General features: G+C 40.6%; 1 long non-coding RNA gene across 2 annotated transcripts in view; it reads right to left on the reverse strand.

Moving 5' to 3' along the window:
* Nucleotides 1-11,410, reverse strand: part of LOC108528566 (uncharacterized) — a 66,121-nt gene extending 54,711 nt beyond the window's left edge. For both annotated transcript variants that reach the window (XR_001885194.1, XR_001885193.1), the window contains exon 1: nucleotides 11,044-11,410. This is a non-coding gene — a long non-coding RNA (uncharacterized LOC108528566). The remainder of the gene's footprint in view (nucleotides 1-11,043) is intronic.
* Nucleotides 11,411-11,995: the final 585 nt, after the last annotated feature.

Below are 11,995 nucleotides of genomic sequence, written 5' to 3' on the forward strand. Positions count from 1 at the left end.
AAAAAAAAAAAAAAAAAAAAAAAAAAAAAGTATAGTTGAAAGTAGTAAGTACTAGACAGCATAATACATTATAGCCCAAAACTGGAAGCAATTCAAATAACTACCAATGAATGAGTAAAAAAGCAAATGTGGTATATCCATACAATGAAATTTATATGGCAATAAAAAAGGAATGAAGTACTGATATGTGTTATCACTTATAAAATGGATGTGAAAATATGATGCTAAATGAAAGAAGCCAGCCACAAAATACTATGTATTATATGGTTCCATTTAAATAAAATGTTCAGAAAGGCAAGTCTATAGAGATAAGAAGTAGATTAGTGATTGTTCGGGTCTAGTGGGGAATGAAGAGTGACTCCAAATGGCCATGAGGGAAATGTTCTAAAATTGAGTTGTGGTGATGGCTGCATATCTCAGTAAATTTATTAAAATATAAAAACATCAAGTGTTTGCTTAAAGCAGATGAATTTTATGGTAAATAAATAATACCTCAATAAAGTGGTTAAAATGTTTAAAAATCAATTAAGCCAATAAACCCCAGAAATTATTACTTGAAAAATAATGATTATTGCTCTAAAGGAATAAAAGACCAGGGAGTTATGAAGGATTAGTACACATAGGTGTGTGTCTCCTTAAGCAAAGTGGCCAGTGAAGGTTTTGCAGAGGCAATACAATTTAACAGGGGGTCTGAATGGAGAGAAAGAGCCACTCACAAGAACTGACATGGGGAGAGACTACTAGACAGAAGGACTAGCTTGCACAAAGGTCCTGGGGTAAGAAATACTTTGGTCTTTGGGAGGAACTTAAAGAAAACCTGTGTGAGGGATAATGATGTTCTATAGGGCCATATGCTCCCGGATAAGGAGCTTAGATTCTGTTCTCAATGCAGCAGCAATCTACTGTGGCGCTTGGAACAGCAGAGCTATATGCTTTATTTCTTTATATTAATCTTGCATTGAATAGGAAAGAGGAAAAGTTGGAAAATCAGAACAGATGCCATTCTAGGACCCAGGAGATAGGATGTTAGAAGTAAAGATGGGTAGAAATAAACAGATGTGATTTTTATGTTTGAGATGGACCTCATCAGGACTGCTTTGAGATGAGTGCTCTAAGGAGTGAGGTAGAGAGCAGAATGGGATATGACTCCCACATTCTAGATAAATCAAGTCAGTGAATTTGCTAATATGAGGATGATTGAGGTAGAACCAGGTTTGGGAGGTGGGAGAATCAAGAGTCTCATTTTAGATACATTAGGTCCAAATGCCTGTGAAACCAACAGGGGAGTGAAGGAGCAGACAATTGAAAGGTAGGATTGCAAAGGAGACTGAGGAGTAGTAACCAGAGGGGTCAAGGAAAACTCAGGACACAGTGATAACACAGACTTCTAGAAAAGAGAGACTTGTGAGAAAGTGGAGGATGCCCAGTGCTGCTGCTCTGTTTGGTAAGATGAGGAGTGGCAGATGGAGGTCAGTGCACCTGACAAATGCAGTTTCTACAGGATGACAGTGGAAGCCACGCTGGACCAGGTTGAGGCATGACAGGAGTGAGGATGTGAAGGATGCACATGGAGATAACTCAACATGCTGTCTGTGAAGAAAAGCTGAGGGGCGAGGCAGTTTTAGGGACATGAGTTGTAAGGAGTGTTCGTTTATCAGCTGAGATTAGATTTGGCTGCAAGTGATAGAAAATATAACAACAGCTTACACTATGTAGATGTCTATTTTTCTCTCCAATTGATAATGTTAGGAGGTAAGAAGTCCAGAGCTGCTATGGTGGCTCCCCTAACAACGGGGGCCAAGATCTTTCTCTCTCATAGCTCTGCCAACATCAGTATAGGAGGAAGTGATGAATGGCTCAGATTCCTGCATTGAGGATGCTTCCAAGAGCTTGAAATACTGCATTTGTTTATGCATTCACATGACCTCACTTAGCTGTAAGAGAAGCTGGAGAATACTGCCCATTCCAGATGTTCATGGACCCAGACAGAAGCATAGATTCTTGTACCAAGAGAGAAGGAAACAACGGATATAGGAGGTCAACTATCATCTTTTGCCAAATAGAAATCAGTTATCATCTTTTGGGCTTGATTTTTGTTTGTTTTGTTTAGGTGTTTATACTGCCTACTGTGTACACTGATTCGGTAAAGAAGGTACATTGGATGCAGGAGAGTCATGACCCAAAGTCTATAGAATCCTTCAGAAGGATGAGAGGATAAGATCTTAAAAAACAAAACAAAGAAAACCCCTGACCTTTGAAAACAGAAGCCACCTTTCAGCAATTGTAATCTTGAAGGAAAAAAGACAGTGTGGATATCGGTGAATTAAAAAATTTAAAACTATTTAAAAAATGAAGTAAAAGATGAGGTATTTCTCAATTGACAGCATTTACTTTCCAAGTGAAAGTTGAGGCAGGGTCAGTTTAGTGTAAACCACTGGTTTGAGTAGGGAGAAGACACTGTCTTGGAAACTCAATTCAATAGGGAAACTTTATAAAGCTGCAGGACAGTGGTGAGAGTCCACTAGAGGCTTAAGATTTTATTCTGTTTGTTTGCTTGGTTGTTGTTTGTTTATTTTGAGATGGAGTCTCACTCTTGTTGCCCATGCTGGAGTGCAATGGTACAATCTCGGCTCACTGCAACCTCCTTCTCCCAGGCACAAGTGATTCTCCTGCCTCAGCCTCCTGAATAGCTGGGATTACATCCACACACACCATCATGCCCAGCCAAGATTTTATTCTTTCTAGTGAAACCAAGATTAGTCAGGATCAGCCACAATTAGCCAAGCAAAGCTTCCAGCACAAGTATGGAGAAGGAACATGGTAGTGCTAATCCAAGGTTGGGGTTCAGCAAGGCAAGTACTAAGAAAGACTAGAAAGTGCCAAGTTGTTACTGAAACTTGCAAGGAAATAATTCTAATCATCATCATCATCAATCAGTTCCAATAACAGCTATTTTTTTATTGAACACTTCATTTGCATAGGGCATTTTTGACCTATAAGAATTGCCATTTTATGGTTTCACTTTATTTTTTAGCTTTCACAGTTCATGGAATATTTTACTATACATGTAAAATTGCTCCTAATTTAAGCCCATTTCCCCAAATGTTATTACTTTTACCCCTGAAGAAAAATAATCTTGCCATTTCCTCTTCATCATTTCATACTCCTATCATCTTTTACCTTCTTTTTCTGTAGAACAATTTACTGAACAAAGCTCATATTCTATGGCTTATATCATTCATATTCCTCTTCTCTGAACTCTCTAGAAGTTCTCCACCCTGCTTTGAAGTTTGGGACCAAACCTGAATGCCGAAGTCCAGCTGAATGAATAAGGGAAAATCATCCCTTATTTAATTTACTCTCCAAAGGATAATGGTAGAAGCTTCATTTACACAATGTGTCATGAAAGGAAAGGTGGGGAAAGACGAAAAGGTAGCTAGCTCCACAATCTCAAATGTTCCCATTACGATGCAGGTTGGGTGGCTCTTAATAAGCTGCTTGGGGGCCCATTGGTATTTCTAGTGGCATTTTATTCTCTTGGAGGGGTTTTGCTAGGGAGACTAGATTCCCAGGTCAACATACCTAGATGAAAACAAATGCCGTTATCGATACCAAAATCCATTCAGTGTGGTTTTGCTGAATTTCGTATTTACATTAAAAGCCAATTATTAATTAAACATGTGAGAGAACCTAATAATTCCTTTCAGTGTTACTCTATGGGAAAACACACCCAAGTTTCAAAATGTGATTTATATTCATGTTGCATTAAGGAGGCAGTAGATGGGCTGAATTGGAGGACTTCTGGCCTTTAATCACCTTATTCCAAGAGTGTCTTCTCATATCTTGAACTGTCTCTTTTTCTTTTCTTTTTTTAAAAATTTCTACTTTTATTTTATTGTGGTAAGAATACTTAACACGAAATCTACTACCCGTTAACAGATGTTTAAGTGTACAATACAATATTTTAACTATAGGTACAATACTACACAGTAGATCACTAGAAGTTAATCATCTTGCATAGCTGAAACCTTATACCTATTGATTACCAACTCTCCATCTCTCCCTCCCCACAGGCCCTGGCAGCCCCATTCTACTCTCAGCCTCTATGAGTTTGCCTATTTTAAACATCTCAAATGAGTGGGAACATGTAGCATTTGTACCTTGCAACTAGTTTATTTCACCTAATATAACGTCCTCAAGTATCATCCACATTGAGTGGAAAATACAAACTCAGTTTCTCTATTGTCTCACAACATGCTTCTGACACACCACAAGTTGGGGTGGTTTTCCCCACACATTAAGCAAGCAATCAATTCTACAACGGACATCAGCCGGGCACCCTGCATGTGATCTGATGTGATCTACCTGAAGATTGCCTCATATCCCACAGGTTGAGGGCTCCATCTCATGAGACTGCCTCCACTTCAGATGCTAATCACAAGCCCCAGGTTGTTTCACCTGTGCTTCTGATTGGCCAGCTATAAATTGGAATTTATAGCCAGTGACCCCCTCCTTGGGTCTGATTAATTTACAAGAGTGGCTCACAGAACACAGGAAAACACTTACTTACATTTATGGATTTATTATTAAAGGATATCATGAAGGTTGCATATGAAAAAAAGAAAAAAAAAAAGCATAGGGCAAGATATGGGGGAAGGTGCACGGAGCTTCCATTCTCTTTCTAGGCACACCACCCACCAGGAGCCTCCAGCTTTCCAGAAGCTCTCCACACCCAGTCCTTTATGGTAATTTCATTACCTCATGACTGGTTATATTACTGGTCATTGGTGACCAACTTCACCTTCAGTCCCTCTCTTCTCATAGGTGGTTGAAGGAGGGGGTTAAAAGTCCCAACCTTCTAATCCTCTCTTCATCTTTGCAGTGATAAGCCCCATCCTGAAGCTATTAGGGACTGCCAGCCATTAGTCAAGGCCTCAAGCATACAAAAACACACTTTTGTCTTTAGCAATTCCAAGAATTTTAGGAGTTACAGGCCAGGAAGTGGGGACCAAGACCAAATATATTTTTCATAATATCACATCATGTCACATATTGTAGGATTTCCTTCTTTTCTTTAGGCTGAATAATATCCCATAGTAGGTATATACCACATTTTATGTATACATTTATCTGCTGATGGACATTTCACTTGCTTCTACATCTCAGCTATTGTAAATAATGCTTCAGTGACATGGGAGTATTAATACCCCTTTGTCATCTTGATTTTAATTCTTTTGGATAAATACCCAGAGTGAGATATGTGAATCATATGGCAGTTCTAATTTTACCTTTTCTAGAAATCTTCATACTGTTTTCCATAGTGGCTATACCACTTGGCATTCTTACCAACAGTGTTCAAGGATTCCAGTTTCTCTACATCCCTCAACACTTGTCATTTGTTTTTTTGAAAATGGCTATCCTAACAAGTATGAGGTACTATCTCATTATGGCTTTGATTTGCATTTTTTATGATAAGTGATGCTAAGCATCTTGTTTTTCATATACCTGTTGGCCATTTGTATGTCTTCTTGGGAGAAATGTCAATGCAAGTTCATAGCTCATTTAAACAATTGGCTATCATTATTATTATTATTTTGCTATTTAGTTGTATAAATTCTCGACATTAATCCCGTTGGATGAATAGTTTGCAAATACTTTCTCCCATTCTGTAGGTTGCCTTTTTACTCTGTTGACTGTTTCCTTTGCTATGCAAAAGCTTTTGTTCCCCTTTGTCTACTTTTGCTTTTGTTGCTTGTGCTTTTGGTGTCATATCTATGAAATCATTTCCAAGACCAGTGTCGTGACATTTCCCCCCTATATTTTCTTCTAGGAGTTTTACAGATTCAGGTCTTTACTCCATTTTGAGTTAACTTCTATGTATGGTATAAGATACAGGTACACTATCATTCTTTTGCATGTGGACATCCAGTTGTCCCAACACTATTTGTTGAAAAGACAATACTTTCCCTGTTGTGTATTATTGACACCCTTGCCGAGTTGACCACAAATACATGGATTTATTTCTGTGCTCTTTATTCTATTCTATTGCTCTATATTTCTGTCTGTACTTCTTCAATTTTTAATTCCTGTTACACTACTCTGTCATCAATTTCCTGGGAACAATAAGAACTACTAAAACCTTTGCTTGTTTTGTTTGGTAATTAAATTTGTTATTGGGATAAAATTATATTTCAAACTATTTCTATAAGAACAGTGTCTCAAAATACAAATGTTATTTCATATTTTATTTACAATTCCCAGGCTATGAGCTTAATTTATGGTCATCTGCAAAAGGTAGAAAACAAGGTTTTGAGTCTCAACTTGCCCGTCACTAAATTGTACAGAATAGATGGTAAGCTGGGTTCCTTGTGAGACATAACTTCACAAGCCCCCAGGCAGGAAATTCACCCACCAGGACTTGGTAGTCACCCAAGTTGTATTTGTGCATACCTTAAAAAGCAAGATTGGGCCAGGCGCGGTGGCTCACGCCTGTAATCCCAGCACTTTGGGAGGCCAAGGTGGGCGAATCACCTGCAGTCAGGAGGTGAGCCAGCCTGATCAACATGGAGAAACCATGTCTCTACTAAAAATACAAAATTAACCAGGTGTGGTGATGCGTGCCTGTAATCCCAGCTACTTGGGAGGCTGAGGCAGGATAATCACTTGAACCTGGGAGGCAGAGGTGTGGTGAGCTGATATTGTGCCATTGCACTCCAGCCTGGGCAACAAGAGTGAAACTCTGTCAAAAAAAAAGAGACAAGACTGCCCTTTCCCTAGGTTCATCAAAAAAGTAATTAAAGTAAGTGTATGTAGTCGGGTGTGGTGGCTCATACCTGTAATCTCAACACTTTGGGAGGCTGAGGTTGGTAGATCAATTGAAGTCAAGAGTTAGAGACCAGCCTGGCCAACATGGTGAAACCCCATCTCTACTAAAAATACAAAAATTAGCCAGTCACAGTGGTGCACACCTGTAGTCCCAGCTACTCGGGAGGCTGAGGTAGGAGAATTGCTTGAACCTGGGAGGCGGAGGCTGCAGTGAGCTGAGATTGCACCATTGCACTACAGCCTGGGTAACAAAGCAAGACTATCTCTCAAAAAAAAAAGTGTATGTATAAAATATGTGTATATATGTGCATATACAGATATACCATATATAATTTATATATGTATAAATACATACATATCTTATGTATGTACATTTATAAATATATGTAAGTGCAAAGAGGCTCCTGATTTACCTTTTGAATAAAATCTAGAGTCACTAATATCTTAATTTTTGCATGAGTTATCTGCAAAGCAAATGAGAAGTAACAACAATAGCTATTTAAATAGAAAGAAAATCCCCTCTGCTATTTATTATAAAACACTTCATTAATTTATCACCAGAGTTATCGTCTCAAACTCACTAATGTCTTCTCTGGGCTACTTTCCAGTAGATTATTTCTTGTACATTTGCAAGTTGTTACTGAGTACCAGGCAATGTCCCAGATGATCAGGGCATTTGTGGTACCTGGTATTTGGCTTCTAGACCATGCTCTATAGACTAGATGGGGTGTGTCAAGGAAAGGATGTCTCCATTTGCCTTTGTCCTTAAGAAAGTGAGTAATTGTCTCTTTCCTTGCCTATTTCCTCCATGGAGAATTTACTGGCCCCAATTTTTTTAAAAAAGCTCCTACCACACTCCCATTTTCTGTAAGTGCAATTAGTCGCAGGTACAAAATTTGGAGCAAAGAGGCCTCTCGTGGCCTGTTGTGCCTGCAGTTATCCAACTGTGGCTGCAGTTTTTCAGTGCACAACTGATTGCACCCACAAAAAGAAAGGCTACACTTTGAAAATGGGTCCCTTTAAGACAGTTGGGGGATTGCATGCCTCCGGTTGGCAAATTACAATCTTTTATAGAGGCACAGCCATCACTCTGGCTCGCACTGCCAGTCTGAAATCCAGGTTAGGCATCTCGAGTTATGGAGAGGCCTGGTTGAAGAGCAGGTGCACAGGTCTCTCTCCTCTCCGCCCACCACTTGCCCCCCTTTCACCTTGAGCTACTCATGGACTATTCATTAGTATTCAGCATTCCTGGCTCCATCTCCTGCTTAGTTCACCAGTCACTCTCCAAAAGGTTTGCAGAGAGAAGCTCAGTCGGTCACACTGTCAATATAACACATTTAACCAACTCTAAATTTGCTTTAAAGAGACAGCTACCAAGATTGACTTTTGCAAAGTGACTCACTCCACCATGCGGCAAAGGCGTCCATTTGCTCTCGACTGTTATTAAGTGTGTCACTGAGTACATAAGAAAGGGTTTTGAAGGAATTCCAGTGTGAATCCACTAATTCAATAATCCAATACCATAAATTCAAGTAATGGATATTAATACTATGTTCAAAACACACTCACAATTTTTATATCTCTCTTTCTCAAACAGACAGAGCATGCATCGTGAGAGGCTCCTGATGAAATAATAAAACCCAGTTTTCATCTAGAAAAAAGAATCATTATAGGAGGATGGTAATTTACTTTATATGACCTTCAATTGATTATTCTGTGGCTGCTACACAAATATCACAGGAGCTATTGATCGTAAAACCTACCAAATAGATCCCTAATAGCTTTTACTGGGCAAAAATAATTATGCTTGCACTGTGGTCAAACACACATAAACCAATGTGGAGGTATTAATGTATGGCATTATTACCCATCTGTCTGCTAGGTATGGAGAAGACCCTTCACGGGAACACTCTATGTCTAAGCTCCATCAAAGCTCAATATCCAAGCCAACAATTACAGCCAGTTACACAGAGAAATTGATTACTGTAACTAAAATCTAGAGCTGGATAGTAGAGGCGGCAGCTTGCTCTAAGAAAGTAAAATAATAACAAGAGAAATCCTAATTGGGGGGAGTCCTGCTGCAGTGACTACCGGGACTCAGAAATTGCATTTCCCTGTGGTGTTGGCAGCAGAGTAACTTTTCAGAGTCAAGAGCTTTCTATCCAGCCCAGATCATGATCAATGATCAACACTCATAAAAGGTCAGGGTGTCTAATCAAAGAACAGATCACCTATCTCTCAAGGTAAAGTGTACAACGTAATCCAGAAATGTGGTGCTGCTGGCCATGGAGAGTGAGAAAATCCAAGGGAAAGAGAAACTTCAGTTCCACTTTGGTGACAGGAAGAATGTTCTGCTCATACAAAATGTGCAGCCAGCCTTCTGTGGGCAATCCTCAGTGGCTCAGGTGGGCCTGAAGGGGATGAACAAAGGCCATGCTCTGAAGGGGGAACTTCACCACGCTGGGCTTCCAGGTTCTAATAAAAACATTTCAGACTTCAACATTTCACAGCAAGTCTATCACTTGCTTTCCAATCCCCAAAAGTCAGTATTTTAAATAATAGTACGTAAATATAAATGCATCAATAGCAAATAAAAAAACATCCCAAACTGCTATCGAGGTGTTAAAATGAGGAGTGATACATTTTAACAACCAGAATGAAGACACTAAAATGGTAATAGAACTGAGTGGTGGATAAGAAAAAAAAGAGAGGTCTTGTTTACCCAGTGTGGGTTCTGTGCATATGTTTGAGTGGTGAGGGGAGACAACTGTGGGATGGGGGGACAACTGTATCCCGTCAAACAGAACCGAATACTATCCCATGAATCCCATTCATATATCTCATGAAATAGAGTCAAATAACATCTCATGTATTCCATGAAACAGAACAGGGTTGGAATGCACAGCTGGATGGCTGCACATGCCAAGGATTGGAAAGGTTTTCCCAAAATACCTATGTCTAACCCCAAAGTGCTTCTGCCTCCACCACACCCCAGACCAATCAAACCAGAGTATTAATTTTGGCATTTGTATTTCTTAAAACAAAAACAAAAGCCTGTGTGAATCTCACATGAAGACAGGTTTGAGAACCACTAACTTCAAAGGGAGAGACCCTTTTTAGGAATGGGAAGTCCTTAGAGATGAGAAACCTCCAGTTTCCCAAGCACACCTCTCCTTCTTCTGCAGCAATACAGCTCGCCTGTTTATTTCTCTTTCTTTTTGGCATTAGCAGTTCCAGTTGTTAAAGGCAGGAAAACTGGAGTCATTGTCTCTCTCTTTTTCATGATTTATGACTCAGAAGCAAGACAGGGGCAGGAGGTTCGAGGGTAATGCTTGTGGCTGTGGTTGCTGTTATTTTATTTTGTATTTTCTTTAAGAAATATGCTTTTCTGAAAAATCTTGAAGCCTTGAAGCCACCTTGCAGGGCTGTTGCTTTCCAAGGCCTTGCACTTACATAATTGACATCTACATAGACACACTCCTGGAACATATCGGGGGAGGCAGGCATTCTGCTTGTTCTCATTTGTTCTCAAATTACATGATAAAATATGTTTTGGACATTTTAAACCAAAGGGAGTTATTGAGCCCACTTACAAAATCCATAACATGCCAGCAGGACTTATCTAGCTGCCTCCACAGAACAGCCAAGCAACTCTACACCCGCTTTAGCCCCCACAAAAACAAGCGGATTGCACTACAAATAATTTGCCTATTTGGAAAATGAAAGCTTCTCTGTGGTTTGAAGTCCTATTTTTTCTTTAAGTTGTTACAATCTTTTCATGGCCCTTTAGGTCTGGGTTAGGTTTTGTTTGGGGTAATTTTCGTATCCTATGGATACTATTTAATCTTTAGCGTTGAGTCAATATTTCTCACTTAGGCCTTGGGGGTATACTGCCTGAAGTGTGTAGCGGGCATGCGGAATTCAGACGTGACTTGAAAACTCCACCATGGGTTCACCCAACAAACAGACCAGAGGCAACACATTCTATCACTAAAACGTGTTCTCAGTTACACTTCCCTTCCAAAGGTAAGCATCTTAATTCTTCAACTTTTTAAGAGACTAAACCCAGTAAGGGCCCGTGTGTCCACACAGAGATGACACACCCAACCAAAGCACGCGTGTGCATTAAGGGAGAGCGTGTCCTCCCACGTTCCAGCCGCCCCCCTGGCTGCCAGCCGCGGGCTTAGCGCACATACGGTCCCTGTCACCCGAGCGTACCTGTCCCGTTCTGGCCTTGGAGAAAGCAGTGGCTCACAAGGACACCGCTAGCACGCGAGGCGCGGCGAAGAGAGCGGAGGAAAGCGGCGGGCAGTCCCGCAGGTGCGGTCCCACCTGCCGCCGGATTGGCCGCGGCGGCGGCGCTCGGCGGGAGGAGGGCGGATGATGGATGGCCTGTCTGCCGGCCCGGGTCCGAGCCGCCGGGGGCCGCCGAGGGAAAGGCGGGCGCGCGCGCGCCTCTCCGTGCCCAGCGCAGACAGCGAGATGCCTGCACAAAAGGACGGGGCTTGGAATGTTTGGATTTTGAAGATTAGTTTCTATTATATCTCTGTGGGAGAAAGGAAAACGCGCTATGGGAAAGTGGAGGGCGAAGAACCCCCGAATAATTTCGAACTGATGTTTGACAAATCATTTCGCCAACGAACAACCCACGAGCCTCCCCTTCCCAAATTGCAAACAGTTCAGAAGTCTTATTTGTCATTTATGTGTATGATGCCCTATCGGTATCTGAGAAACAACAGGAAATCAGACCTGAACAGTTGCATCTCCTTATGTCGGGCAATACTAAACCCATCGAAAATGGGTTAAAAAGGAGGGTCGTGGACAATACACTTTAAATATTCTACACAGGCTAAAAATATAAGATAATTGGCTAGTAAACGCTAGTAAACTTTTCTTTTCCAAAAGAAAAAAATAGAAGGATATGCCCAAGATACGTATTTTGCGCATTACGATGTGCAACATTTTCATAATTTATCTAGCTTTTACGTGTTTGAAAGTCATGGGCAATTTGAATATGTTATGTTTGTCCTTGCAAAAGGATGACAGCACATTGTTTTAGGCAATTCTATTTAAGAGGTGTCCTTTTTAAAACTCATTAGGTTGAGAGTGAGGGTCGAAGCAGGCAGACGGATAGCAGGAGAGAATAAGTCGTGAGCCACCATAGAAATGG

Source organism: Rhinopithecus bieti, unplaced genomic scaffold (assembly GCF_001698545.2).
Source record: "Rhinopithecus bieti isolate Rb0 unplaced genomic scaffold, ASM169854v2 scaffold_5130, whole genome shotgun sequence".
In the NCBI taxonomy this organism is placed as follows: domain Eukaryota; kingdom Metazoa; phylum Chordata; class Mammalia; order Primates; family Cercopithecidae; genus Rhinopithecus; species Rhinopithecus bieti.